The 25,617-nt window shown below is 37.1% G+C and overlaps 1 pseudogene; it reads left to right on the forward strand.

Moving 5' to 3' along the window:
• The first annotated feature begins 5,712 nt into the window (after positions 1–5,712).
• Positions 5,713–24,745, forward strand: LOC139124034 (origin recognition complex subunit 4-like; annotated as a pseudogene).
• Positions 24,746–25,617: the final 872 nt, after the last annotated feature.

The raw sequence follows: 25,617 nt of genomic DNA on the forward strand, positions 1-25,617 counted from the left end.
ACTCCAAAAGTCTCCAATGTGATATACTCCGAGAATCTGAAACTCTGCAAATCTGAAGATCTGAAAATCTACCTATACACATGAAAACTTCACATTAAATAGACAATTTTACAAGGCGTAACCTGAGCATGTAAATACATCACAGGAAGTACTCGTACATTGCTGACATTGGCTGAAAGGTATGAAAAGTACCATGATTGGAAGACAGTTTCTAAAATATTCAGAATTATTCTGCTGAGTTGGCATCCCAACTAACGCTTTTTAATATTTATAATGTTCTTTTGACAAATGCCGACTTCTAAAAATAATAGTTACTACCGTTGCATGGTCAAGATTTGTGGAGCCAGAATTTGATTATGTATGTATGAGCCATTGTTTCATGCAAAAGTCAATTAAATGATGACCACTGTGACGCAGGCATACATAGTAAGTGAGGATACCCACAATTCCCTTTGATTTGTGTGCTCAGACATTATTTGCTAAAGGCTTCTTCAATTTTATCAGTTTCTGAACATTTAAAACTTAGAATTTAATTTAAGGATTGTTGGTTAAAACTATGTTCAAAATTATTGATCATCTCTAAAATTCAGGAGTAAATTGAATGAGAAGTCGATGTTTGGAGGTGCTAAAAATTGCACACTTGTCATGGTAAAGTTATCAGCAACTAAGATGGTCTCATCATACCACCTGTCAGACATGCAAATTTCCTTTGTTACAAACATTTAAAAAAATCAATACCCTTTCTTTTGCCAACACAGATGCAACTTATTCCCTTAGTTTCCTTGAAAATATTGTGTATGGCTGTCAAAAATCTATGTCGACAAAATCACAAAATTGCTATCTCCTCTGCGGAAAAGGGGTTGATCTTCTCATTATTCACAGTGAGAAATTAGAGAATTATGATTATCAAAACTATGGTCCCAGAATTTTGATATATGGACCGAGCTGTTCTGTGTACAGAAGAAATTTGCTCCAGTTCAGTGAGTGATCTCCGTGTGTACGGATCATGGAGCATTGTGGGTAGCCTCACTTACTGTGATATCGGTGTCACACTTCATTGTTTTAGCTTAATTGTCCATTCGAGTACCAGTATCAATGTCAATGTCAGTAAACATCTTTTATTCGTATTCATCTGACCGGTAGTGGCATTGTATGTTAATTAACACATCGGCAACGATACTTGAGTTAATAAAAGAACTACCGGTAATGATACTTCAGTAAACAAAAGAAAAGACCCTCCACGCTGTACCGTGTGAAATTGTTTATCCCAGTGAACGTTCGTTATGAGTTCAACAAAATTGTACATATTCCCTGTAATACTTTTACTTTAAAAATTACAATCGTAACAGTAGACACTCAGAGAAAAATCAAGAGAAGAATGGCAAATCGTACCCAAAAATGGAAGAAGATCTTTATTTACGATAGACTATAACAGGTTAGGATTCAAAGACGTATGGGAAGCCATCGATGCTGGTTTACATATACTAAGTAAACTGTAGCTTTTTGTCAGAAAAATCCGTCTCCGAACTCGGTTGTACGTGCGTATAGCGGCTATTCCATTTCCCGGCTTCCTACCGGTATGTTTCTAATGCATACCAAAGCGGCCATCGCAGTATATCGAACAGCAAGTGACTGTGGCTCGAGGGTAACTTGCGTGGTATTGTTTTTGAAATACTGCGACGGTTATAGCTATTCTGCATGACTATACATTAAGTAAGCGACAGAAGATTGTCAACTTAATGCTTCCCTAACAAATAATTGGATTAAACGACCGTGATACTAAATATGAATATTGTGAACGAAGTTATCATCAATGATATCGCCTGGAAAGTTAAATGCACTTCCGGTTTTCAGGAGTCTGCATTTCAAACGCTATCGTACTGTCAAATGACCTCCCCCAAAAGATATATTCACATAATCTATTCCTATACATAAACTGCTACGGAAATTACTAAAATTGTTCAAGATAAGGCCGTGAGACGAAAATGTTAACATCAGAAAGCAGGACATAATACCGACAACTTTCTCCAAACGATACAGTCCACTATCGTCAGCAATGTCAATTTTGTGGTGGGAATAGCCATAAATATCTACTTCGTGTTCTTCTCCGTAAATACTGGACAGCAAATCAGAAGATTATACCGTAAATATCTTTGCATTTACATAAATTGAATAGCGCTGATCGCAAATGACGTCACTGTTCTCTTCATTAATATGCATAAATAAACATTTCTCCGCATTTTCCGCATAAACGACGAAAATAAAACCTGCGAGTGTTAGAATGGCTATTTAGCGTCACACTTATTCGTATGAATTGATGACTGAGACTACAAGCTGCAACAGCAGCCGCGCGTACAACGACAAAATTTGTCCGAATTTCAGCATATTTGTCCGAAAGTCGCGCGCGTGCAGCTATATTTAGTAACAAATCCGAAATCGCGATCAACGCTATTGATAGACTGGACGAATTGTGTATTTGCCGTACCGCGTATTTCAAATCTACGCGATAGGGTGAGAGTACGATTGATAAATCGCGTCTAGCCATTACAACGTTAACATAATTATAATTCCTGTGATGGTGTTGTCGCAACTCTGTCCAGCTTCACTCTGGGTTTTACTGGGGAATAGCCTCAAGCTGTCTGTTGCGAACAGAAGTCGTACGTTGTCCAATCCCTACCAGATATCAGATTTACCACGGGACCGTATACTAGTGTAATTGAAGACGAACACGCCGGTAGAATTGAGATTGATGGCTTTATTTACAGCACGGGAACTCAGTCCGAGTTACAACTTAAACTCTCTCTCTCCTCATCGTCTCTCTCTGAATGAATGAATAATGCCATTTCTAATTTATCACAATTTAAAGTTTACTTTCTTTCGTTATCTACCTTTACTCTAAAGGTAATGACACATCATCTCGTGATACAACGAATTGCTGACTCTTCACAATTTGTTGATTCAAACGTAATGTATCTTATGAAAGCAGCTTGTCATTTATCAATCCATGCCTCAATAAAATCGAAATGTTATTTCTAAATTTAATTCTTCCTTTACACACCAAGATGACGTGTACTTAGTTATTCCAGTGTAGTCGTGTCCCTCACATCATATGACAGAGTCCATGATATCAAGTTGTGTCAATCAAGCAAACTGAATTAAATTGATTGATGGAAAGCTCGAGATATTAAAGCATCACTGCCAGTCTTTTAAAAAGTAATATCAATATTCACGGGCCAAGATCTCTTAACACTCCAAAAGTTATGTCAAAATGAGTAGCGTTCAGCTTATCAACACACCTTGTTTGTATGTTATTGTTGATAATTGATCGAAATGAACTGCCGACTAGAATTAACTTGTCAACATTGCACATTGCAATATGTTTTTGTTTTCTAGAATACAAATAATGAGAAGAATGTTGTCAAAAGTTAGAGATCTCCATTGAAACATTGTAGTTCAACGCTACAAGCACGGCATCGGGGAAAATATGGTGATAATGACTTTCAAGCAACAATAGCCAAAAATTACACATTATACTATAGCTTCATCAATACAAGTAAATTTGGTGACGTCATACCCTAACATTATTACTGATAATGTATCCGATTATCCGGGTCCCTCACATTTTACTACATTTACAGATTCACTGGCATCGCCCAACCCCATCCTTGCCCGTAATGGACTCAAGCAAACTTTACACTTCATAATGTACTCGGCTTCACCTCATTCGTTCTGTCATGCAAAGTTCGCTTTCATCCATTATATGCTGGGAGGGGATACATTATTGCTTAAACAAATTTATTACGGGTATTAGTTTTTATCAATACAATTGCATTTTTCTCAATGGTGTCCGTAATGGTTGAAATACTGTGTATTAGCCTTGCGTACACAAATGCATCGTATAAAATATACGGTGTTATTTTTGACAAATACATTCTATGCGGGAATACATTCTGTTGTCAACAATATCATTGGACAATACAGACACGCAGGATGCATTGACAAGTTGTACTCTGGAGATTTCGACAATTTTGGACTACAGCACGAACACAGTTGAAATTACACGGGATTTCGAAGCTGTCGACGTCGAATTAATTACAGTGTTTATTATTGATGTGGACTCTGACACGTAGGGAAGGGTCACTGTGTGTTGCACGTGAAAATTGGGGAGGGTCACTTTTTTCTTACCAACACTTTTGAAGGGTCACTATTTTACGTGTAGCGTCATTTTGAAAAAAAAACAACAACGCCGGCCCTCCCTCCCTCTAATTTATGCTTAGTCCCTTAGCCACGTGGGCGCAAGTGATACATCGAATCGATCGTCTCTTTGATGTTTGTAGGGTTTATTTCTTTTGTATATTTCAGTTTCTTAATTTCTTGATGAATGTATGAAACTCACTATTTTACTGTTTCTTTATTTCTTCATTTCTCTATTTTGCCATTTCGCCCTTTCGCGATTTCGTCGATTATAATTAGCCGTTAAAGATTTCTTTACCTTGGAATGACACTAATTATTGGCCCTTTCAACCCGTTTCGACGTCTGTTTACATCTCTCGAAATGTAACTCTAGAGGGCGCTACATTAAAGTCGCAAACTTGTCTGTTCAGGTCAAATTGGTCAAAAATGTGCTGAGAATCTAAGTCTCACTGACAGTTACAAAGCTACTTTATGCATTCGTCTTAATTTAACAGGAATTGTTAGCAATTCAGTAAATGATTTAAATTGGAAGATTTTCCATAGAGGCCTAGTCACAGGAAGCCTGGCCAAAACTTTCAATTTAAGTGATAGGAAATGCCATATTTGTGGTCAGGCAGAAACACTTGAACACATTTTATTTGAGTGTAAATATGTAAAAGAAATCTGGCAGAAATGTATTTCTGTCTTTGTCAGAAAACACAACTTTGATAGTGATATCAATATCTAACGATTAGCGATTGCAGGAATCGAAATTGATAATAACGCAACATCTGACATACAGTATTTACTTCCTTTGTAAAATACACAGTTTAGAATATTCGAAATTATGTTACTCTTGATGGGATTAAAGTTTCCCTTGAATCCTATGTTATGCAATTAGAATGTTGTCTTTTCTCATGGATGAATAAATTTTATTTCACCTATAAGATGATGAACAAAGCTGAGCATTTTATCACAAAGTTTTCAAACCTTGTAAGACTTGAAGGAGAAGAATGCATCCTGAATGCATTTATATGATGATCTTTGCAGTTAAATGACTGTTTTTTGGTTTTTTTTTTGTTTTTTTTTTTTTGGGGGGGGGGGTATTTTTTCCAGACAAGTTGCATTGTAATTTGAACGCATTCACAGTTATGTAGATCTGTTTTATTGCGAATTTGTTGAAATAAATTTATCTTTAAAAAAAAGTAGTACTGAATTGCAGCACTGACCTCAAATCTGCGTACATAGATTAACGGAGATTGTTCGCGGCATTGATAATTATAATCTAACTAGGGAGTCTCAGCTGTAGCCACGGTACGCGGTGCTTGCTAACTAAACGGAAGTAATTTCACTGAAATAACTAATGAAGTTGATTAAAAATTTCAAATTTTAAATATTTTAGATTATTTTTTTGTTTTTGCAAAACGTTATCAAAATAATTTACTAAAATGTTTATGAACGAATTTGAGACTAGGAATAATTTCGAAATAAAGTACACAATGGCGGCCTGGTTGAACACACAGGTGGCTAATGTACCATTCTTATCCACACGTTAGATGCCGAAGGACTTCTGGACACATGGTACTTTATTTCACGAAAACCGCTTCTTTATAAAAGTGTTCAACTTAGCCAATCATCTGTAGAGATAGAGTCCGTCATGTTTCGTAGGAAGTCTATCGTCAAACTTGCTGAAGATGAGTGTCTTGGTGAAGTCCAGCGGATTTTGAGAGAGAGACTTTCTCAGAAGTCTGTTCAAACAAAAGTGTATGGCCTTGACAGCCAGAGGAGGTTCGTATTTTGTTGTTGCTTCGATCCACTGCCGTTTTGACTATATTCTCAATACGACCACAGGCCACTGCTTACTGTTTCGTAGCCCATAACTCACCCCGGCGATCACATGCTCTTGACTCAATGCAGGCGAACCGCGAGCCGTCACTGATGCAATAAATGATTGCATAAGTGACGGCTAGGGGTTCGCCTGCATTGAGTCAAGAGCCTGTGCCAGCGATCTTGTGTGGTGGGGACCACAGTCGTTTAGAACCAAACACGACGGCAGCTTTGGGTACGGCATGGGTACATGGGTACGGTGTTAAATGCTCACCACACAGCGGCTGTCGTGTATCGGTTCACAAGTGGTGGGGACCGTTCAAAATCGCTGGGGAAAGATGTTGGCTACGGAGGTGCAAGACGTCTACACATGCTTTTAAGGCGTGACTAAACATTAATTAATAAACTCATTTCAGTTTTCCAACAGTGTGTATCATCCTTACTGCTCTGCAATACTTGAAAAATCACAGTATATGCGTTTAGATCGTACTCAACACTGTCATTTCCAGTACCTTTATGATACAAGTTGGTTGTGTTTCATTCTAGACATCTTTTAGATCTTATGAGAAGATGTGTTTCCATGGGGGAAAGCAACTCAGCTTTAGTGATTGGTCCCAGAGGCAGTGGTAAAACAATGGTAAGAATAGAATAATGTCTTTTACCTTTGATCAAAGACAGTATTTGCCAGACAAAGTGGGAGAAACCACTCCCTACCCATGAATCAGGCATATTTCGCCAGATATGTGGACTGTTTTTGACATTTTATGGTTCACCATCATTGTTTTCCCCACTTTTCTCTCGCAAGGGGGGAATGCTGCCCACTGCTTCAAAACAGGATTTTGTTTTTGAAGGGGGCACTATGATAAATGAAGCAAATCAGACCTTATCTTTTGTAAGTTTTTTACAACACAGTTCTCATAAGAAACCTAACAATGAACTGATTTGGGAACCCAGGCATTTAACTGTTTACTATCCAAACCAAAAAAGGTAAAATGACTCTAGGGATTACTATGGTAACATTTACCTTCTTTATACCACCCAAATAAAAAACACGATACTGTAGGGTCAAGCAAGAAAACATTTGTTAGTAAACAAGAAATTCAGGTATGATAGTATTATCAAACATTTCAGCTATTTTCCATGTAAAATGTCAAATTTATCAGCCAGAATAATAACAAAGTGAGTTCTCTAGGACCTCCAGTTTAGCTCATCGCTTTATAAGCAACGAATTTAATTCTGTCTTCACAGTGGTCTGTATGTTTATCCAACTGTGAACAGTAAACTAAAGGGTTTATTCCAGAATTGTAATAGTAAAAAGATTATTGCTTGGACAATATATGAACACCAGTGTGGATGCATTAAATTTCTCAATTTTGATGTTTAATAATTTTTACTGGGATTTTCTTGAAAAGTGGATTTTATAAATGAAATAAAATCCCAGTGAATAATTTATGCAATATTACATTATTTGACAGGCTTTGTTGAAAAAGGCACTTTACTCAGAACAGAAACAGCCTGTCGTAGAGGGCGCACTTGTTCCAGCATGATTTCATGTCACTGACCTGAAATCATTTTGGCATTATTAAACAAAAATTATCAAACATCAAAGTTGAGAAATTAAATCCACTCCCTTGAAATTTATTTATTTTATTTAGTTATTTATTTTATCTTTAACACAAACTGTTTTTGATGAACAATGAATTTCTTAGTTGATATTGATCACCAATTTTAGTCATCGGGACCTCTAAGACAATGAAAACAGATATTTCAGTTTGTAAACTTTATCCCAAAATTCATCACGGATGGTTTCATCCTTTTGTTAGTAACTTTATGGTTCAGTCCATATAATGTAATGTAGGGGTGTAAAGAGTACACTTAGAAGAAATCTAGTGAATGATATGGATTTGATTTGCTTGTAGCTGTTACAGAGTGTACTGGATGAAGTGAAATCAGACAAAATAGCCAAGGAGAATTTATTACAAGTCAACTTGAATGGTTTACTTCAGACAGATGATAGGATTGCTCTCAAGGAAATTACAAGACAGCTACAACTGGAAAATACTCTTGGAGATAAAGTCTTTGTAAGTGATAGCATTGCTGAGGTCACTGGACTTGGGTCAAAGACAAAAATTACAAATTGTACCAGTATACATGTACAGTGGTATTGTTATTGTATAGTGGTACCAGTATACATGTCCAGTAGTACTGATATTGTATGGTGGTACCAGTATATATGTACAGTGGTACTGGTATTGTATAGTGGTACCAGTATACATGTACAGTGGTACTGTTATTGTATAGTGGTACCAGTATACATGTACAGTGGTATGGTATTGTATAGTGGTACCAGTATACATGTACATGGTACTGGTGTTGTATAGTGGTACCAGTATATATGTACAGCGGTACTGGTATTGTATAGTGGTACCAGTATACATGTACAGTGGTACTGGTATTGTATAGTGGTACCATTATACATGTACAGTGGTACTGGTATTGTATAGTGGTACCAGTATACATGTACAGTGGTACTGGTATTGTATAGTGGTACCAGTATACATATACAGTGGTACTGGTATTGTATAGTGGTACCAGTATACATGTACAGTGGTACTGGTATTGTATAGTGGTACCAGTATACATGTACAGTGGTACTGGTATTGTATAGTGGTACCAGTATACATGTACAGTGGTACTGGTATTGTATAGTGGTACCAGTATACATGTACAGCTCAGGGCTCGAAATTAACTTTTACACCTGGTAGTCCCATTGGGCTACCATTTTCTGAAGTTGGTAGCCCAGTGACAAGGTCCGGTAGCCCATGTTTGAATGAAGATTTTTTTCCGTCGGAAATAATTCATAATACTCAAGTTGACACGTATCAGATGAAGTCGGCCAAGTCGATTGTTGGGTTTAGTACTAGGGACGCTATTTATAATTTTGTGTTTAATTGTGATTGATACATTGTGATTAAATAACTACGAAAATGAATTTTCACTGGCCATTTCCCAAACCAGTACATCTGTTCATATTATTTAATCGGAAGTTTTTCGCAGCAAATTCGACTGCACTGTCGCCTTTCAATTTGCATGACAAAGCCATAGTCTGGCCTTTCTGTGTCCAGCTGGGTTGACTGTATCAGTGTCGCTCATCTCACAGCGATCAACATCATGTCGAACTAAGTAATTTCATGTCCCAGGCTTTGGTAGTCCCTCTGGGCTACCATTTCATTGGTTTTGGTAGCCCCAGGGAAAAGTTGGTAGTCTGTGGACGCGGGACTACCGCTAATTTCGAGCCCTGACAGTGGTACTGGTATTGTATAGTGGTACCAGTATACGTGTACAGTGGTACTGGTATTGTATAGGGGCACCAGTATACATGTACAGTGGTACTGGTATTGTATAGTGGTACCAGTATACATGTACAGTGCTACTGATATTGTATAGTGGTACCAGTATACATGTACAGTGGTACTGATATTGTATAGTGGTACCAGTATACATGTACAGTGGTACTGGTATTGTATGGTGGTACCTGTATACATGTACTGTATTGTATAGTGGTACCAGTATACATGTGTGCATTGACAGTAGCATAATTTTAGACAACGTATACTGAATACAAGAAATGATCAAAGGCAGTGTGATCATGTGACATCTTCTGTAGAGAAACAGTATTTTATGTTATTTTGTTTGTCTAACTTCAGAGTGTTCCATATCCAGTAGACATTTTTCACCTCTTTCTCCCTCCCCTCCCACACACACGTACACAAACCCCCTGGGCTGCCACCTGCATACTTGTTATGTACATCGTTTCTGAAATCTTTCATTTTTTAATTTCACAGGGCTCATTTGCAGAAACACTGGCGTTTCTTCTGGAGGCATTGAAAAGTGGTAAGTAGTAGTTGTCTCTTTGTGATTTCTGATAATCACCTCTCCTTCAGTCGAGTACAGATTTGACCATATAAATCTCTCATGGACCTGAAAAGGGAAACTAAAATTCAAGTTTGTTACTGTGCCCGGCAATAGTTTGTTTCTAGCTCAGCGCCAGCGTAGGATTCCATATGTAAGATTCTGCTTTGATGCTTGACACAATCAACAGTGATTTCTGCATTTTCTAAGTTGGTATGAATATTCATGAGTACAGCACCACAACTCAAAAACAGACACATCTGTAAGTGTAAATGTCACAGACCAGTTTTTCCCGGACTTCACATTTACGGTTTCTTCCTAGGTAATTTGTTGAAATTGTGGTGCAATTTGTTCATTTGTAATTTTAGGATAACTATCTGAGATAGAAATAAAATGAGGAAAAATACACCAAATGTTGCCACTAATTGTAATAATAAATATTTGACCATAGTAGTGTTGCTAAATTATTTTCCTTGGCACTATGCAGGGATCCATCTTTGCCACTGAAATAATTTTGTGATCAAATCATTTTGTGATCAAATGGGTCACACAAGGAATACTGAGGCAATTGAAAGCTGCTAATCTTAACAACGTCATGTCTATTTTCACCAAATAGGAATGAGTTTTACTCACATTTGGTATACCAATGTGAGGTTATCATATAAGCTGAATTGATTTGCATGTCTGTATATTTGTGGGTGTGTGCGGATTGATGTCCGTCACACACAAAGGCTCCCATACTGCCAAAGCTACCGTCTCAGTATTTGGTGTACAGGTAGATGTAGGGGTTGAGATGTGAATTTGTTCAAATGAACACGTCAGTGTCAAAAATGTGCATATGAGGTAAGAAAAAGCGAAATCCTGCAAATGTGCAGGAGTGGTGGCCAGTGTCTGAAACATGCTTGAGTCATTTCCTGTCATTGTGTATGAACTGTTACATATTAACAGACCAGATCAAACCATAGACAGAAGAGGGGAGGAAGACCATCAGTAGAGGGGAGGAAGACCGTCTATGGTCAAACTAAGAGGGCGCTAGCTGCCTTTCTGCTATGCATGTTGCTAAAGTTGACATCCAGTACCTAAAGTTTCAGACCTTAATTACTTTTGTCATTCTTGTTTTTCTGGTTTAAATATTTCTTGTTGTTTTTCTGGTTGTACTGTGCAGAAATCATTGTCATAACATCAACGTAGAATTTTCCTGCACTGAACAGATAAACAACATTTATTGTTGATCTTTGGTACCCATACTGGTATATACCAATTTTGATCAAATGTGAGCGACACCGTATAATTGCGGTATTTTTCTGTGTTGCAGGTGACAAGACATCGCGGCCAATCCTATTTGTGTTGGATGAATTTGATCTGTTTGCACATCATAAAAACCAGACATTGTTGTACAATCTGTTTGATATCTCCCAGTCAGCCCAGACACCCATTGCTGTTATCGGACTCACTTGTAGACTGGTAAGTCACTCTGATAAAGTTTGATATCATCCAGTCAGCTCAGGCACCCATTGCAGTCATTGGAATTACTCATAGGCGGGTAAGTCTCTCCGGTAAAGTTTGATATCGCCCAGTCAGCTCAGACACCCATTGCTGTCAGTGGACTCACTTATAGGCTGGTAAGTCACTCCGGTAAAGTTTTATATCGCCTTGTTAGCTCAGACATCCATTGCTGTCATTGGACTCACTTATAGACTGGTAAGTCACTCTGGTAAAGTTTGATATCGCCCAGTCAGGTCAGACACCCATTGCTGTCATCGGACTCACTTATAGACTGGTAAGTCACTCAGATAAAGTTTGATATCGCCCAGTCAGCTCAGACACCTATTGCAGTCATTGGAATTACTCATAGGCAGGTAAGTCTCTCCGGTAAAGTTTGATATCGCCCAGTCAGGTCATTGCTGTCAGTGGACTCACTTATAGACTGGTAAGTCACTCTGGTAAAGTTTGATATCTCCCAGTCAGCCCAGACACCCATTGCTGTCATAGACTGGTAAGTCTCTCTTATTAAAGATTTCATTGTTTAATAGGATTGTAAAGGTTTCAAAATATACCTTTATTGGACATTTTAGTGAGATGATCATTTCAAAAATTTGTCACAAAACACTGATATACTTTTGTTTTTAAAGTTTTATCGGTAACACTTGTCAGAATGGTGTCACAACAGCAGAGAAATTGTTGGATGTTCTTAAATACAAACAGTAGTTTATACAATTGTATTTGGCATTTGAATACAGTGTGGAATGTGGGCATAGCCTTGAAGACCAATAATTTTATGATGTCACTTGTTTCACATTCAACATCTCTCACTCTGTGATGTCATACATATTCACAAAACTGATCTCGTCATCATATTAGAATGATGTCTGTCTTGCTTTGATGTGCAGTGATACAGGAGTAAACTCAACAATAAAAATACTAAACCTGTTCACCCCCAATTCCACATAGACAGGTCCACACTCACCATTGTTAACAACAAGTTTAGGCCAAACCATGGTTTTAAAAGGGTTCCTTGCTAACTGCAAATAAATGTGTAGTAAATAGAGGGCGCTTTCATGGGCGAACTGCATGTGTAGGTGAACTTTCAACCCAATTAGAATACTCAATTCCTCTTATAGGGGGTATAATGTAATGATTATTGTAAAGGGGATTTCCTAGCCTTTCTAATGATATACATATCAGCTGTAACTGAACATTCATACTCGGCAGCTAGTTGTTTTCTTCCGCTTACGCAACAGATCTGTGCGGAAACTTTAAAAATGGTGGAATCGGACAGTGTGCAGCTAGGCATCAAATTGCTGATATTTTTTGTGACAGTGAGTTTTTTTGATGACAGACAGATAAAAAGACAACTTCTAAGATGACAACATACATTTTTATGTGAATATACGCGGAGTTTTAAAGAAAGACCCTATACCTCCATGGTATATAGTACTCAAATTCAAACTTTGATACATTTATGCAAATTAGACATGTTACTATTTGCAAAAAATTTGTTACATTGTTGTTAAATTTAATACCCGTTATGATGATATGTAACTTAATCATTAACATTTCCAAAATATCAGGGAAGCCAGACAAGACATATATTCAAGGAGTAAATCACATGACAGGTTTTGACAACTGAACTTTTGTGTCCTATTTATTTGATTTATTGCTTTATTTCTGAAAAATAAAACAAAGTACTTTGGCTTGATTTCTTACAGGATGTCATTGAGTTACTTGAGAAGAGGGTGAAATCACGTTTCTCACATCGACAAATTCACATCTTCATTCACTTACATTTGAAGAGTACAAAGAAGTCTTTGTTGAAATTCTTAGTCTTCCAAAAACATTTCAAGAGAGAAAATTTATGCAGCAATGGAATCAACATGTGAAGGTAAGTCATGTGATATCATGAACCAATCACAGAGAAGGACTAGATGAAGGAGGTAAGTCATGTGATATTTTGAGCTAATTGCAAAAGAGTGTCACATCATATGGAAATTGTGTGTTGTTATGAACAAATCATAAAGAAAGGTCACATCATGGAGGCAGGTCATGTGATGTCATGAACCAATCATAGTGAAGGCACACTAATTGAAGCAAGTCATGTGATGTCATAAACCAATCATAGTGAAGGCACACTAATTGAAGCAAGTCATGTGATTTCATAAACCAATCAGTGAAAAGGGTCACATGTTTAATTTCAATGAGGTGCCAAAAATCATCTCATGTTGCTGAGTCATCGTATTGAGAAGAATCCCAGTTGGATAGCTGTATACCATGTTAATGTTAAATAAGTTACTGCACATAACATAACTGCTGCATTTAACAATGTGGAAATCATGACATACGCACTGTCACAATGGAACAGTCTCACTGCAGACATGACTTTCAAAAGGCATCAGTGGGTTTTGTAATCAAAAACAAAAAGCAATTTTCAAAAAACTTGTATTTATTTGTTTCCTGTTTCATTGAATGACAAATAGTTGTGTGTGCATATCATTTTTAGCTCCCATAGCCATATGTATATATGGCAATGGAAGCTATTCTTATAGGCTAGGGAAATGTCTGTATGTATGTATGTCTGTGTGTCTGTATGTCTGTATGTCTGTATGTCTGTATGTCTGTCCGTCAACATCAAAAACTCCAAAACCGCTGCACATTTCATCTTGATATTTGGTGTGTACATGGATGATGGGCTGTAGATGAGATTTTGTTCAAATGAAGTTGTCATTGCCAAAAATATGCAAATTAGTGCCAAAAAAGGCGTTTTTGGTAAAAAATCTTCTTCTTCATAACCGCTGGTCAGACAGCTTTGATATTTGGTGTACAGATCCCTAGGGATAACCCAACTTGGATTTGTTCAAATTGTGATGAAATATGCAAATCTGTATTTTCCAGGAATTTTTTGTCATTTTTGGTCAAAAATTATTTCATCAAAACCGCTCGTCTGACAGCTTTGATATTTGGTATACAGGTTCCTACAGATAAACTTAATATGATATATAGAATATATGATGAAATCTGCAATTTTGTATTTTTGGTGCAATTTTTGCCGTTTTTGGTCAAAAAATGTGTTTCTCAAAAACTACTTGTCTGATGCCTTTGATATTTGGTATACAGGTTCCTAGGGGTTCTCTTAGTGTGATATAGTGAAATTTGATGAAATCTTCAATTTTTGTATTTTTGAGTCAATTTTTGCCGTTTTTGGTCAAAATATTTGTTTCTCAAAAGTTAGTCATGTTATAGCTTTGATATTTGGTATACATTTTTATACATAATTATGATGAAATCATCAATTTTGTATTTTTGCAGCTAATTTTGCCATTTTAGGTCAGGCCATCCTGCAATGAGCTATCAAAGATCTCAACCTTCTTCATCAATACATGTCACGAAAAGTTGCTCTCTACATAACACAGCAGAGCTCTGTCGACTATTGGGTCGCTTGTTTTTTTCAAAACGCTGGTCAGACAGCTTTAATATTGGCTAACAGGTCCCTAGGATGACCTTAGTGAGATGATTTCATACAGTCAGGAAATACTTAATTTTGTATCCATGTCTATAGTAGCTTCAGGGACATTGGCCCTATGTTCAAGATAATGCGGTGATTCAGTAAGCATTTGACATGGTAAACTGTATTTGGTGTTGAAATGCGGTAAGCTCTGAGAAAACATAGCTGAGGTGATTTCAGCAGGTTTGATTTCCAACAAATATATTCAAAGTTTTTTTCAATGTTAAGAGTCCTGGCAGATTTTGAAAAAATCCAAACAAATGTCAATAAAAAAATCAGCCACAGAAGGTTTGTCAAAAAGAAAAGGTGGGATAGTGGGAAAAAAGAATGTACAATGTATCAGATAAAAAAGATAATGTTCCTCATCAATCTTCCAGACAACCCCCTTTTATCAAATGGTACACCCCTGATGTATTTTTGTGTGCAATTAACCATGCAGTGTATTTTAGTTTAAGATGTCAATCAAGTTAGGTAAGGATTTGAAAGGAATAGTCAAGTTCACCACAGTTAAATTTCTTAACTTTATCTCTTGTGTCATCATCCTTGTGTAATTGGTTAAGTTTGTATGTTGCTCCAGATGTGGATGCACCAGCTGTTCTGGAAGAAAACAATGTTTACTTTCCCTGTAGGGTTTCTGAGTTGATGATTATATGTTGAAATCTCTCCATGTATCTGGTGCATGGGCAAAATGTAAATACTGGTTGCATGTTATGTATTTCAGTCTATGTCAAATATTGTAAATGAAAAAATCATGAACAGTTTGCTGTGTGCTTGTAAAAGATAACATGTTTGTCAATACATATTAAAACTGCCTTGCAGTTTGATTGTCTTAAAAATTATCACAGAAGTAGAAAACGAAAAGAAACTAATCAAATTGCTGTAACATATTCACCCTCAGTGTCTGTAGGCCTATACTTAACTATTTTATCATTACATTCTGCTTTTTGTTAGTCCCCACGGACACCGTCCGTGCGTGCGTGCGTGCGTCCGTCCGTCCGTTCACGCAAATATCTCTGAGATGCCTGGAGCGATTTCATTCAAACTTGATACAAGGATTACTTCATATGGCATACAGATGCACGTCGATTTGTTTTGTGATACGATCCAATATGGCCGCCAGGCGGCCATTTTATTACGATTTTTTCATGTACAGAGCCATAACTCAGGCATGTTCCAACCGATTTTATTCAAAGTTGGTACAAGGACATTGACCAATGTCATACAGATGCACGTCAATTTGTTTTGTGATACGATCCAATATGGCCGCCAGGCGGCATTTTATTACGATTTTTTCATGTACAGAGCCATTACTCAGGCATTTTCGACCGATTTCATTCAGAGTTGGTACAAGGACATTGACCAATGTCATAGATATGCACGTCAATTTGTTTTGTGATACGATCCAATATGGCCGCCAGGCGACCATTTTATTACGATTTTTTCATGTACAGAGCCATTACTCAGGCATGTTTTGACCGATTTTATTCAGAGTTGGTACAAGGACATTGACCAATGTCATAGATATGCATGTCAATTTGTTTTGTGATACGATCCAATATGGCCGCCAGGCGGCCATTTTATTACGATTTTTTCATGTACAGAGCCATTACTCAGGCATGTTCCAACCGATTTTATTCAAAGTTGGTACAAGGACATTGACCAATGTCATACAGATGCACGTCAATTTGTTTTGTGATACGATCCAATATGGCCGCCAGGCGACCATTTATTACGATTTTTTCATGTACAGAGCCATTACTCAGGCATGTTTCGACCGATTTTATTCAGAGTTGGTACAAGGACATTGACCAATGTCATAGATATGCACATCAATTTGTTTTGTGATACGATCCAATATGGCCGCCAGGCGGCCATTTTATTACAATTTTTTCATGTACAGAGCCATTACTCAGGCATGTTTTGACCGATTTTATTCAGAGTTGGTACAGGACATTGACCAATGTCATAGATATGCATGTCAATTTGTTTTGTGATACGATCCAATATGGCCGCCAGGCGGCCATTTTATTACGATTTTTTCATGTACAGAGCCATTACTCAGGCATGTTCGACCGATTTTATTCAGAGTTGGTACAAGGACATTGACCAATGTCATAGATATGCACATCAATTTGTTTTGTGATACGATCCAATATGGCCGCCAGGCGACCATTTTATTACGATTTTTTCATGTACAGAGCCATTACTCAGGCATGTTTCGACCGATTTTATTCAGAGTTGGTACAAGGACATTGACCAATGTCATAGATATGCATGTCAATTTGTTTTGTGATACGATCAAATATGGCCGCCAGGCGGCCATTTTATTACGATTTTTCATGTACAGAGCCATTACTCAGGCATGTTCCAACCGATTTTATTCAAAGTTGGTACAAGGACATTGACCAATGTCATACAGATGCACATCAATTTGTTTTGTGATACGATCCAATATGGCCGCCAGGCGGCCATTTTATTACGATTTTTTCATGTACAGAGCCATTACTCAGGCATGTTTCGACCGATTTTATTCAGAGTTGGTACAAGGACATTGACCAATGTCATAGATATGCACATCAATTTGTTTTGTGATACGATCCAATATGGCCGCCAGGCGACCATTTTATTACGATTTTTTCATGTACAGAGCCATTACTCAGGCATGTTTTGACCGATTTTATTCAGAGTTGGTACAAGGACATGACCAATGTCATACAGATGCACGTCAATTTGTTTTGTGATACGATCCAATATGGCCGCCAGGCGGCCATTTTATTACGATTTTTTCATGTACAGAGCCATTACTCAGGCATGTTTCGACCGATTTTATTCAGAGTTGGTACAAGGACATTGACCAATGTCATAGATATGCACGTCAATTTGTTTTGTGATACGATCCAATATGGCCGCCAGGCGACCATTTTATTACGATTTTTTCATGTACAGAGCCATTACTCAGGCATGTTTCGACCGATTTTATTCAGAGTTGGTACAAGGACATTGACCAATGTCATAGATATGCACGTCAATTTGTTTTGTGATACGATCCAATATGGCCGCCAGGCGACCATTTTATTACGATTTTTTCATGTACAGAGCCATTACTCAGGCATGTTTTGACCGATTTTATTCAGAGTTGGTACAAGGACATTGACCAATGTCATACAGATGCACGTCAATTGTTTTGTGATACGATCCAATATGGCCGCCAGGCGGCCATTTTATTACGATTTTTTCATGTACAGAGCCATTACTCAGGCATGTTTCGACCGATTTTATTCAGAGTTGGTACAAGGACATTGACCAATGTCATAGATATGCACGTCAATTTGTTTTGTGATACGATCCAATATGGCCGCCAGGCGACCATTTTATTACGATTTTTTCATGTACAGAGCCATTACTCAGGCATGTTTCGACCGATTTTATTCAGAGTTGGTACAAGGACATTGACCAATGTCATAGATATGCATGTCAATTTGTTTTGTGATAAGATCAAATATGGCCGCCAGGCGGCCATTTTATTACGATTTTTTCATGTACAGAGCCATTACTCAGGCATGTTCCAACCGATTTTATTCAAAGTTGGTACAAGGACATTGACCAATGTCATACAGATGCACGTCAATTTGTTTTGTGATACGATCCAATATTGTCGCCAGGCGGCCATTTTATTACGATTTTTTCATGTACAGAGCCATTACTCAGGCATGTTTTGACCGATTTTATTCAGAGTTGGTACAAGGACATTGACCAATGTCATACAGATGCACGTCAATTTGTTTTGTGATACGATCCAATATGGCCGCCAGGCGGCCATTTTATTACGATTTTTTCATGTACAGAGCCATTACTCAGGCATGTTTCGACCGATTTTATTCAGAGTTGGTACAAGGACATTGACCAATGTCATAGATATGCACATCAATTTGTTTTGTGATACGATCCAATATGGCCGCCAGGCGACCATTTTATTACGATTTTTTCATGTACAGAGCCATTACTCAGGCATGTTTTGACCGATTTTATTCAGAGTTGGTACAAGGACATTGACCAATGTCATAGATATGCATGTCAATTTGTTTTGTGATACGATCCAATATGGCCGCCAGGCGGCCATTTTATTACGATTTTTTCATGTACAGAGCCATTACTCAGGCATGTTTTGACCGATTTTATTCAGAGTTGGTACAAGGACATTGACCAATGTCATAGATATGCATGTCAATTTGTTTTGTGATACGATCCAATATGGCCGCCAGGCGGCCATTTTATTACGATTTTTTCATGTACAGAGCCATAACTCAGGCACGTTTCAACAGATTTTATTCAGAGTTGGTACAAGGACATTGACCAATGTCATAGATATGCATGTCAATTGTTTTGTGATACGATCCAAAATGGCCGCTGTGCAGCCATTTTATTACGATTTTTTCATGTACAGAGCCATAACTCAGGCATATCTCAACCGATTTTATTCAAAGTTGGTACAAGGACATTGACCTATGTCATACATATGCACATCAATCTGTTTTTGATACGATCCAATATGGCCGCCAGGCGGCCATTTTATTACGATTTTTTCATGTACAGAGCCATTTCTCGGGCATATCCGCATGTTTTGACCAATTTTATTCAAAGTTGGTACAAGGACATCGACCAATGTCATAGCTATGCACATCAATTTGTTTTGTGATGCGATCCAATATGGCCGCTGTGCGACCATTTTGTTACGATTTTTTTCATGTCCTGAACCATAACTCAGACATGTATCAAGCGAATTCATTCAAAAGTATTTTTATCACAGACCTAATGAAGAGGACTCTATCCTCTTTGAGGACCTGTAATCAAAATACTGATTAACAAGTGGGGACTGTGTCATCAACGATGACTTGTTATATCTTTATCACTCTCCATGGGCCAAGGCACACTTTGGGTCAATGTCATCACTCTGTGCCAGTCTGTGAATGTCAGTCTGTCTGTATGTATGTCCATGTTTCATACAATTGTTGGTTTGTTTTGATAACTATATGGGAGCGAACAGTGATGTTGTCACTATTTTTGGTGATAGTATTGGACTTGAAATGGTGAGGAAGGCTTGACATTATCTCTTTATTTTCTTTCTTTGCAGGAATTGTCAGAGGAGACAATGACAGTTGATGTCTTGCAGAGACTCTATCACTCTGATAAAAACATCAGAGCTTTGAAGTCATTTCTGGTGAGAAAAGTCAATAGTATCCTAAAACCTGTCCTTTTTGACACCTCTGTGTTTAGGAAACCTCTGTAATCAGGTCACCTTTATAATCAGGATACTCGTATAATCAGGACATCTGTATTGTCAGGACACCTCTGTAATATGGATGTCTTTGTTACTTGTTTATACGGATGCGTCTCTGCTATGTACAAAATCTACAAGTAAAATGTTACAAGTGTAAAGGCCTGCGTTGGCGTTGAGTTGTCTCATCAGAAAGTTTACCCACCAGATTCAGTGTTCGCGGTCACTTTTTTCTCATCGCGTACAGCATACGCATAAGTCTGCTAAAATTGCGTAATGGCTGGATTTGAGTGCGTAATTTCACTTCCGCACTCGATTGATGAAAAAACTGACTGCAAAATACAATGTGCTGTTGAATAAACCTACACTACATATTCGGATTGTACGATGTAACATTATTTTAATGAAAACAGTTTAACAAACAACTTGAACAATGTTGAAACGTAACAGCGAAGGGTATACATGCGACCGTCAAAACACATCGGGCAACCCAAAAGTTAGAGTTATGGCAGCTTATCCAGACACTTCTGCAGTGTTCAGAATTTATCGGGATTCCGACGAGCTCTACCAATGAATCTTTTTTCTCACTGACTCGTAGAGCAAAGTTGAAAGAAAACAGATTTGTCTGCTCCGACACCATGCTGCATATGTGCTTGATCAAAATTTGGGAACAGCGAGATGCGATGATCGTGCACGGTTGGCATTTATATAATTTGTCGCAACATTTCTGTCAATCACTCACTTTGTTTCATAAGTTTCAGAAACTATCGCTTGCCTGAAAATTAGCAAAGTAATTCATAGGCACAGCTGACATGATAATGTGCCTAACGTGATAACGTGTGAACTACGATGCCGATTTTTCAGACATGCCCAGAGAATCCGAAACTTTCCACACAAAATGTGTGATTGACAGAAATGTGTTGCAACGAATTTCGTCTGGTTGTCGCCTAAGCACAGTCTTTGGGAGTGCTTTCGGTGTTATCCTTTGCGTATAGAAAACACATAACAATGAAAAAATGCGTAGAGAGTCAATTTCAATGCGTAAATACGCACGATTTTTGCGTAAACGCGAACTCTGAGATTACAATTTAAATGGAAAACAAAAGGCAATCACACCTCCATAATCCTCTTACAGACTAGAACAAAGGCGATCAAAGGGATTGCCATAAAGGCCTTTAAAGGTAGGGGACTCCATCCCAGTGATTGAGTTTGTTCTAGTCTGTAAGAGTATTATGGAGATGTCATATCCTTTTGTTTTCCTCTGAAATTGTAATCTAATAAAGTAAATTTCCTTGCAAGACAATCTGACGTCAAAGATTTTGTTGACATTTTGGTTGAAATCACTCAAAATGGCATAGAATACTTGTGTGAGTAAAATTAAAAAAAAGGTAAAATCTCTGTGTAGAACCAGAATATATCTATTAAAATGTGAGTAACATTTATATAATAAATAGAGTCAGTACAAGACAAAATTGTTTTTGCACACTTGCCAAACAGTGAAATTTACAGCGTACAGCATTGTATCACTGACACAAGGCTTTGTGAAGTTTGCAATGTCGGTGTCTGCAGGCCACTTTAATAATTGCAATTTACATTTGTTGTGAACATCTGTACAACAGAGATCCAGCAATCATAAAATAGTTGCGTGGCTGATATTGATTAGATTTCCATATCATGTCAGTGATGTTGAAATAAGTGTGTGTTTTGAGTGAGAGAAGACTTTATAGACCATTGTTTTGTTTATTCATGGATATAATTTGTTATTGTTGCAGCTTGACTTCCTACCCCAGTTTGTAAATTGACACCAGACCACCGCCAATTGGAGAGTACAGATTTTTAGAATCCAGCCAATACTTGACAATGGACTCCAAAGCTACTATGTTACATGGTGAGTAAAATAGTCCAATCTTCACATTCTATGATATTTTTTATTTTGAATTTTATGTTTGCAAGGATGAGTAGCTCTGTTCACTGTACCAGTGGTCCATAAATCAGCATCAAAGCAGAGAAGGTTGTCCCCGTTCCAGCTTGCTTTTTCCAGTAGACACTTTTATTGTACAACTATAGTACCACAAAGTTGTCTACTAGACAATTAGAATGACGACCATCATGTGATCATTGTGGTTTTGGTGTAAAACCTTGGTGACCTCTGACCTAAGATCCTTTGAATTGCTCACTTTAAGAGACACTAGTTGTATAATATTGGGGTATCATTACAATAAACCAGACTCATGCAGAACCTTTATTGACACACCGACAAAGATCCAGTACATTTTGTTGTTCTCTTTCATTGGATTTTTACCAACATATTTTGTGAAAGAAAACAAAACACTACAAAATTTGATTAAGTACTTTCTTTTCAATTTTGTATCACCTTGCAGGAGTGTCTGTCCTTGAGTTGTGTCTGATCATAGCAATGAAACAACTAACTATTCTGTATGATGGAGATCCTGTCAACTTTGAGATGGTTTATAATGGTTTGTTAAAGTCATCTTTCTTCCAAGTAGTTTCACTCACCAACAGTTATCAGGTTGTCACTTTCACCACAATGGTTTGGCCCTCACCCATTGTTATCAGGGGTGATTTTGGACCTGTTCATTGCAAACCAGGGGTGGACAGGTCACAGTTAGTTGATTTCAGACCCAATTTTCAATGCAGACACTGTCCAAATCAATAAGGCCAAAGTAATTAAATTCTTTGTTTTGCGTCCCCACCCGCCTAGGTTTTGAAGGTTTTCATCAAAAACACACACAGTGTATTTGAATAGGAAATTTTAGGACATAACCGCTTTGCTTTTCTGAACTAAAATTTTGTTACAATTTTGTATTTGCTGCAATCAAATTACATTGTGTTAATTTTCTTGTGTGTGTTTTTCAGCCGCTTAGACGTGTACCTTTTCCCATTTAGAATGGATGCAAAACAAAGAATTTAATTACTTTGGCCTAAGTATCACTCTCCTTTAAGGTCTATTCATTTGTCCAATGACTATCAATAATCTGCAAATACATGCATACTTTTTGAAATATGAAATCTACACTTACTATTGCTAGCTGTGTTGTACATTAGTGTTTGACTTCTTTTCAACTTACGGACATATAACAGACATTCAACAAAATTCAACTCGGTCAAAAGACGCTAATAAGTACAGTTATCCTAGATTTCTTTGACATATTTTGAAGTCAGTCAGTTTTATAAGTTTCCTGATGAAAGTGAGTAATTTCACCAAGATATCAGTGACAACAAACAAATAAATAAATGAATCATTCCTAGAAAAATAATAGCAACTAATCACCAATTATAGAAAACAAAAAATGAAGAATTTACGACTATCTATTCGCTAAACCTTACTCTGTTTATTTACAGAATATCAGAAATTTGTTCAAAGGAAAGGCCATTCAATACAGTGCTATGAAAAACCAGTTGTGCTGAAAGTAAGTGTACATTAGTTTAAAGAAGTTTTCATGTTTGTGGAAAATGTTATGAAAATCTCTTGTTGATATTGTTAATAATTTTTATCTGACCATCACCTTTATGCATAATGTACTTCATCTGGCAAACATTGAGATTGCTTCCGATGCACAGAAACTTAGTTTAAGTAAATACAGCTCTGTATAGTTTTTGCAAGATTTCTTTGATTTTGATAGATTGTTAAATTAGAACAGTAGATATTACTGTCTTGAAGTCATCATTCCATGAAATGTTGATTATTGAAAAATAAGTTGAAATCATAAAGCAAATTAAAAATGATCTTTTTCAGGGAATTTGTCAGAAGAAATTTAAAGACAATTTTTTGTAACTGAAGATATAAATTAATTCAAGTTGTATCTCCTCTTTAAGGCATTTGAACATTTACAAGCTCTGGAGTTGTTGAAGCCAGCAGATGGAGGTCAAAGGTCACAGAAAGAGTATCGACCTATGACCTTACTAGTGGATGCCACACAGATCAACGATGCATTGCAGAAATATCCAAACTGTCCAACAGAAGTTAAACAATGGAACACACAGGAAGTGCATGCATAATTATGCAAATGAACCACAAGTTATTTGAATGTTAAGGCCCCAGTAATGCTAACTTTCGATGATTTTTCCATCATTTTTATTTTATAAATCAATTGCAATGTCTTATTCTACTCCCTAAGGAATGTTGAAACACCCACTATTTAGCTTGTCAACTTATCCTTCAAATGTGTAAAATGCATTTTTATTGTTTACATTTGAATTGTAGTCTGGACCAGAAGTCAGTTTTCAACAATAACAATAAAGTTTACAACCATAGGGGCTGAGTTGACAAGCTGAACACTGTATATATCAACATTCTTTTGGGGAGGAACAAGGAATTATGGTTCACATTTATAATAAAAATGGCGAAATTATCATCAAAAGTTAGCATTACTGGGGCTTTAACCCCCACATTTGGTATCTGTTCAACATAATATATTCAAATGGGAAATACCCTGGCATTTTGCCGGCAAGTTTGATATTAATGCTGAGAAATTGTACTGTCAAAGTAGACGCTGTATTTTGTTACTGAATAAAATGCTTTCATATTTATTCAAAAACTGCTTTCTTTGAATTAATTCATTCATCACCTCTGACCAATACACATGTCAGGAGCACACGTGAAAAGGGCCCATGAAATCTTGATTGTTTAAAATTCATTTCAGTCTTTAAAAGTACACTGCCATTATCATTTTCCAGGATGCTTTCAATCCAAGGATTTGGACAAGTTTCATGTTCCTAGGCACACTTATGACAATTTTCTATTGAAAATCCAAACAAGAATTTGTAATTGACTAAATGTGAAACTGATGAACAGAAAAATGAAAGAGTGAAAAGGAGTGATGAAAACGTCTTTCATAATGTAGCAAAGGTTCTTGAAAACAGAAAGTACTTGGAAAGCCTATGTAGATGGACAGTCTAAATGTCACCTCTGAATCAACAGATGATACAACGGTAATTAGGACAGGTAAATCACTAAAAATCGGCAATCAGAGCAGGTAACTTTGAATTTTTATCTTTTTCTGTCTTTAAAGAACAATTTTATGTAATTGCCTGACAAGTTTCTTTCAGTAAATGGTCATATAATTATGGGCGTATTCTGCCCAGATTTACTTCACAAATCAATTTGAGGCAATATTGATGTAACTTTGTCATAAATATTATGTGGAGTACAAGATCATATAATTTCCAATTTGACCCTAAAATAACAGGTTTTGTCAGAGTTGTTACTAAGCAGGACGTACAGTTTGTATTCAGGATATCTTGGCAATCGCCGAGCGTAAGTGAAAAGTTCATTGTAAAACAAAAGTAGTGGAAAGTATTTGACTCGTGAGGGCGCCCTTCTACCCATCCTGCTCTGTAATCCAATGGTCGCGCAAGTTTTACCGTCGCGACACTTCTAGGCCATCTTATTGTTTTCGTAAATCTGGAC

The sequence above is a fragment of the Ptychodera flava genome, assembly GCF_041260155.1.
Source record: "Ptychodera flava strain L36383 chromosome 23 unlocalized genomic scaffold, AS_Pfla_20210202 Scaffold_23__1_contigs__length_28996876_pilon, whole genome shotgun sequence".
Taxonomy (NCBI): domain Eukaryota; kingdom Metazoa; phylum Hemichordata; class Enteropneusta; family Ptychoderidae; genus Ptychodera; species Ptychodera flava.